A 6390-nucleotide genomic window follows, 5' to 3' on the forward strand; every position below is an offset into this window, starting at 1 on the left:
TGCTTAAATCACTTAAATATTTGTATACGTTTTGAAAGACTTGGAACTGTCAAGCTTACTGACAATGAATAATCCGGGCAGATAAAGCGGAATTAGGTCCAACACACAAGAGGATGACAATGCCACACACTTTACTCGAAACCCTCTTCTCTCATTCTCTCGCTCTCACACACGCGTGTTGTGGTGCCTCGGGGTGCATCCTGAGGTGCAGAGAGTGGGCAGAGCTAGGAACCAACACAGGAGATAGCAGATGTCAGAAAAAATACTTCTTTTTATTTTTTCTGTGTTTTTTTTTTTTCGGGGTATTGGTGATAGCGCCCCCCCTCAGGGCAAGGGTAGGGGAAAACTGGAGAAATCAAAGGGGCCGTTTAGGCAAAAAATAAACGAAGATTCTTCCCAGACCGGGGTATTTTCCAGGGCTTCCTCCCTCCTCTCCTCTTCGGCCGCGTCAGGGCTGGCGGGAAACACAAAGACAGGGGGTGAATAGGGAGGTAATTTATCTGGCTCACGTGACCGGCGTCCGTTTCCAGGTCTTCGGTGTTGCCGTCCGTGAAGGTGGGGTCTTCCTCAGGTTCAGTATGGCTGGGCGTTGCAGGTCCTTCCTCTCCCTGCCTTCCACACTCTCACACGCTCAGGAATGGCACCAACTCCCTGGCTGCAGCCTCGACCGCGCCTTAAATCCCATTCCCTGCTCATTAGGAAAAGAGGCTGCAGGTGAGTCAGTGATTTTCCACTCTGCTAACTCACGTGCGCTGGCCGGGGTCCTGGACCGCAGGTAGAGGGATCTCTCTCCAAGGTGCTGATCTCCCCATCACATCTCTAGGCAGATATACCCCTTCGCACACCTCTCCCAATGCGTGACGTCTGCGCGGCACGGGCCCCTCCAGGGTTCTCCACCCACGTGGCACAACATTCAGGAGCAGGGGTGCCACATACCCCCCCCTCAGCTCCAAGCCCCGGGCGGGAGCGTCTGCCCCTAGGCCATCCTCCCTCCTGGATAGCGCATCAGCATTCTGGTGCAGCTTCCCAGCGCGATGCTCCACCTTGAACCGGTAAGGCTGCAACTCTAAAAACCAGCGGGTTACTCGGGCATTGCTGTCTCGGTTCAGGTACATCCATTTGAGGGGAGCATGATCGGTCACCAACAGAAACTCACGGTCGAGTAGGTAATAACGTAATTTACCTACCGCCCATCTGATGGCAAGGCATTCCTTCTCGACCGTGGCATAATTCCTTTCATGGCCGAGGAGTTTTCTGCTGATGTATGTCACTGGATGCTCCACCCCGTCCTGGATCTGTGACAGGACCGCTCCCAGGCCCACTTCCGATGCGTCGGTCTGCAGCACGAAGGGTTTCTGGAAGTTGGGAGTTATGAGGACTGGTTTCTCACCTAGAGCGGCCCGTAGGTCCTGGAAGGCTGCAGCGGCGAGGGGGTTCCATTGGACCCGGTTGGGCTGCTCCTTCTTGGTGAGGTCGTGTAGGGGGGCTGCTCGTGCTGCAAACTCCGGAATGAACTGCCGATAGTAACCCACCAGACCCAGGAACATTCTCACCTGTTTCTTTGTAGCCGGTTGGGGCCAGGTGGCAATGCTGTCGACCTTGTTCGACTGGGGCTTCACCCGCCCCCTCCCGACCGTGTGGCCCAGATAGGCAGCTTCCTTAAATCCGAGCCGGCACTTTGCTGGGTTAGCCGTCAGCCCGGCCTCCCTCAGGGACCTCAGCACCGCTTCGACTTTGTCGACATGGCTGTCCCAGTCGGTGCTGTGGATGACGATGTCATCCAGGTAGGCGGCCGCATACCTCTGGTGGGGCCGCAACACCTGGTCCATCAACCTCTGGAACGTGGCCGGGGCTCCATGCACGCCAAAGGGAAGGACGGTGTACTGGTAGAGGCCCGTCGGGGTCGCGAAGGCCGTCTTCTCCCTGGCACGGGGTGTTAGGGGAACTTGCCAATACCCCCTCGTCAGGTCCAGGGTGCTGATGAACCGGGCCGGTCCCAGCCGCTCAATGAGTTCGTCCACCCTCGGCATCGGGTACGCGTCACACAGGGAGATGTCGTTCAGGCGGCGGAAGTCATTACAGAACCGCCAGGTTCCATCCGGCTTGGGGACTAGCACCACGGGACTGGACCAGGCACTGCGGCTTTCCTCAATAACCCCGAGGTCGAGCATTCTCTTCACCTCCTCCTGTATGGCGTGTCGGCGAGCTTCTGGGATTCGGTAGGGTCGTAATCTTACCGTCTTCCCAGGTTCAGTGCTGATGTCGTGGGCGATTAGGTGGGTGCGGCCGGGCATAGTCGAGAAGATGTCCCGGCTTCGATTCACCAGCTCACGTAGCGCTTGCTGCTGGCGGGAGCTCAGTTGCTCTCCAATACTCACGTCAGGGGTCGGTGGGGGCAGCCACTGGGCAGAGAGGACTGGGGTCGGAGCTGGGGGTGGCTCATGCCACCTCTTCATCAGGTTGACGTGGTAGATTTGGAGGTGGTGTCGTCGCCCCGGCTGTCTCACTCGGTAGTTCACAGGTCCTGTGCGTTCCACGACCTCATACGGCCCATGCCATTGGGCCAGAAATTTACATTCACTGGTGGGGACTAGAATCATCACCTTGTCTCCTGGGGCGAATTCTCTCACCTGGGCTCCCCGGTTATACAGCCTGGCTTGCTCCCGTTGTGCCCGTTCCATGTGGGCCCTCATCATGGGCCAGATCTGGGCCATCCGCCGGTCCATCTGCTCCACATGCTCGATCAGGCTGCGGGTTCGGGACGGTTGCTGTTCCCAAGCCTCCTTCGCCAGGTCCAGTAATCCACGGGGTCGTCTACCGTATAGCAGTTCAAAAGGGGCAAAGCCGGTGGTGCTCTGGGGTACCTCTCGGACTGAGAAGAGAAGATAGGGTAAGAGCTGGTCCCAGTCCTTACCGTCCGTTTCAATCATTTTCCTCAGCATGGCTTTGAGGGTCTGATTGAACCTCTCCACTAGTCCGTCGGTTTGGGGGTGGTAGACGGAGGTTCGTAGTTGGGTCACTTGTAGCAGCCGGCACATCTCCTTTAGGACCCCCGACATGAAACACGATCCTTGGTCGGTCAGGAGTTCCTCCGCTATTCCGACCCTGCTAAACAGCAGGAACAACTCCCTGGCAACCGCCTTTCCGGTCGCGGTCCTGAGCGGGACGGCTTCTGGGTAGCGGGTTGCATAATCCAGGATTACGAGGATGTACCGATGTCCCCGGCTGGACTTCGGTAAGGGCCCCACGATGTCCATCGCAATCCTCCTGAAGGGAACATCAATTATTGGCAGGGGTATTAGTGGGTTCCGAAGGGTTACCTTAGGGCTGTGGAGTTGGCACACGGCACAGTGTCGGCAGTAGTCATCCACAGCCTTTTTCACCCCGGGCCAGTAGAACCTTGCCAGGATCCTCTCGTAGGTCTTCTCCATCCCCAGATGGGCTCCCAGCAGGTGAGTATGACCTAAGTAGAGGACTCGGGGCACAAACGGTTGAGGGACGAGCAGCTGTTCCACTTCCTCCCCCTGTGGGTTACAGACTCGGTAGAGCAGGTCTTGTTTTACCCTGAAGAAGGGATACGATGGTGTACTCACCGGCCCTTGTGGTACCCCGTTAATGTCTCGGGCATCTCTCCAAGCCTGAGCGAACTTTGGCTCATGTAGTTGGGCAGTGCCAAACCGTGTGGGTGCTTCGGCCTCCTCGCTCACCTCTTGGGGGCCCTCCGAGAAGGCTAGACGGACATCTCTCTCCGGGGGCAGGGCCTCCCCAAGCTCTTTCTCGGACGCAGTGATGGTTCCACTGGTGGCCGGGGTGCTGGGTTGGCATTTCCTCTCAGGTGGCAGGGCCTCTCCTTCACTGTCCCCAGACGTCGCGGCCCAGACTGGTAGGGGGTTCTGGTGGGCAGCCCGGCGGGGCCGTCGTGGCCTCGTCTCCCTCAGAGGCCGGGGCCCCTCCTCCCAATAAGTCTGGAACAAAGGGCAGTCTCTTCCCATTAGTACCGGTACGGGTAAATTTGGCACAACCCCCGCTCTTACCGCGTGTGTCCCCCGTGGTGTGATTAGGTTGACCCACACCGTGGGGTATACTCTGGTGTCCCCATGGATACACGCCACGGCCACCTCTTCACCCCTCTTTTCTCCCGCAAACTCTGGTCTTACCAAGGTGATGGCGCTGCCCGAATCCAGCACTGCTACAGTGTCCTGTCCCCCTACTCGTATCGGGAACCTGGGGGCCTCCGTACTCTGGTGCGCCCAGCAGGTGGTCAGGTACAGGCAGGGGTGCGCGGGGCTGCTCGGACCCCTGGCGGTGGGCCTGGACACCTCCCTCCCGGGGCAGTTCCTGGCTAGATGCCCCTCCTCTCCACAGTTATAGCATCTCCACTCCGGCCGTGGTCTCCCTGCGTCAGGTCTGCCCCGCCGATTTTGGTCAGGGCGGGCTGGTGGGCGCTTCACCTGTGCTGGGCACCTAACTGGGCGGCGCGGGGTTTTGGTGCGTTCAGGTTGGAGCATCTTCTGAGTGACCTGATGGTTTTCGAGGAGGCCCACTAGCAGTTCTACGGAGGTGGGTCCCACCTGGGCTATATCCCGTTTGGCTTCCCGGGGTAGAGCGCGGGTGCATCTGTCCAACACCACCCTCTCCAACAGGGGTGGCCCCTCTCCCTCGGCCAGCCAGCTCTTGGTCAGGCGGGTCAGGGCGGCGATTTGGGACCGGGCAGGCTGGGAGGCGTCATAGGCCCATTCGTGGTATCGCTGGGCTCGGGCAGGTAGGCTGAACCCATATTGGGCTAGGATGGCTCTCCTCAACTTGAGGTAGTCGGTGGCGTCAGCCATGTCCATATCTCGATAGGCCTGTTGGGCCTCTCCCGTCAAGAAGGGGGCTAGTATGGCTGCCCAGGCTGCCGGCGGCCATTCTTCACGTTGAGCGGCGCGCTCAAACACCTGGAGGTACGCCTCAACGTCATCATCAGCTGTCATCTTTGTCAACGCCTCTCGGGGGGTTCGTCTCGATCCGTCACGAGGGGATAGGCGGCAGAGTTCGACCACCGCTTCCTGCAGGGCCCGCTGGGACCTCGCCAGCTCCGTGATGGCCGCTTCCATCATCCCTCGGGAGCCCTCCTCTGCTTCCGCTTCTTGCATCTCAGCGAGGGTAGGGGCAGCCAATCGTCTCCTTCTTCGCTCTTCCCCAGGGGGTGTGGCTTCCATTCACTCTCCGTTCTCACCCGTGTTGGTTCTTCGGCCCAGATCAGCTTCCACAGCGTGGCATCAGTATGCCCGCATTCTCCACCATATGTGGTGCCTCGGGGTGCATCCTGAGGTGCAGAGAGTGGGCAGAGCTAGGAACCAACACAGGAGATAGCAGATGTCAGAAAAAATACTTCTTTTTATTTTTTCTGTGTTTTTTTTTTTCGGGGTATTGGTGATAGCGCCCCCCCTCAGGGCAAGGGTAGGGGAAAACTGGAGAAATCAAAGGGGCCGTTTAGGCAAAAAATAAACGAAGATTCTTCCCAGACCGGGGTATTTTCCAGGGCTTCCTCCCTCCTCTCCTCTTCGGCCGCGTCAGGGCTGGCGGGAAACACAAAGACAGGGGGTGAATAGGGAGGTAATTTATCTGGCTCACGTGACCGGCGTCCGTTTCCAGGTCTTCGGTGTTGCCGTCCGTGAAGGTGGGGTCTTCCTCAGGTTCAGTATGGCTGGGCGTTGCAGGTCCTTCCTCTCCCTGCCTTCCACACTCTCACACGCTCAGGAATGGCACCAACTCCCTGGCTGCAGCCTCGACCGCGCCTTGAATCCCATTCCCTGCTCATTAGGAAAAGAGGCTGCAGGTGAGTCAGTGATTTTCCACTCTGCTAACTCACGTGCGCTGGCCGGGGTCCTGGACCGCAGGTAGAGGGATCTCTCTCCAAGGTGCTGATCTCCCCATCACATCTCTAGGCAGATATACCCCTTCGCACACCTCTCCCAATGCGTGACGTCTGCGCGGTTGACCGGCACGGGCCCCTCCAGGGTTCTCCACCCACGTGGCACAACATTCAGGAGCAGGGGTGCCACAGTGTGCACACAGTGTCTTGGGTCACATCTCCGCCATAACACCCACATTGCCCAAAACATCCATGCAATTTTCTTGGGCCAATCATGAATTTCCATCCACCCATCCATTATCTTAACCCACTTATCCTGAACAGGGTCGCAGGGGGGCTGGAGCCTATCCCAGCATACAGTGGACGAAAGGCAGGAATACACCCTGGATAGGTTGTCAGTCCATCACAGGGCACACACACCATTCTCTCACACACTCATACCCACAGGCAATTTAGACTCTCCAATCAGCCTAACCTGGATGTCTTTAGACTGTGGGAGGAAACCGGAGTACCTGGAGGAAACCCACATGAAT

The 6390-nt window shown here is 58.2% G+C and overlaps 2 long non-coding RNA genes across 2 annotated transcripts; both read right to left on the reverse strand.

Annotated features, from left to right (window-relative positions):
- Window positions 1–253: 253 nt before the first annotated feature.
- On the reverse strand, window positions 254–846 carry LOC133107241 (uncharacterized). The gene is made up of 2 exons (XR_009704583.1): window positions 748–846; window positions 254–454 (listed from the first exon to the last, which is right to left on the reverse strand). It is a non-coding gene; the product is annotated as an uncharacterized LOC133107241 (long non-coding RNA).
- Window positions 847–5361: 4515 nt separating this feature from the next.
- Window positions 5362–6027, reverse strand: LOC133107218 (uncharacterized). Its single transcript, XR_009704580.1, has 2 exons — window positions 5855–6027; window positions 5362–5561 (listed from the first exon to the last, which is right to left on the reverse strand). It is a non-coding gene; the product is annotated as an uncharacterized LOC133107218 (long non-coding RNA).
- Between the last annotated feature and the right edge of the window lie 363 nt (window positions 6028–6390).

Source organism: Conger conger, chromosome 13, assembly GCF_963514075.1.
Source record: "Conger conger chromosome 13, fConCon1.1, whole genome shotgun sequence".
NCBI lineage: Eukaryota > Metazoa > Chordata > Actinopteri > Anguilliformes > Congridae > Conger > Conger conger.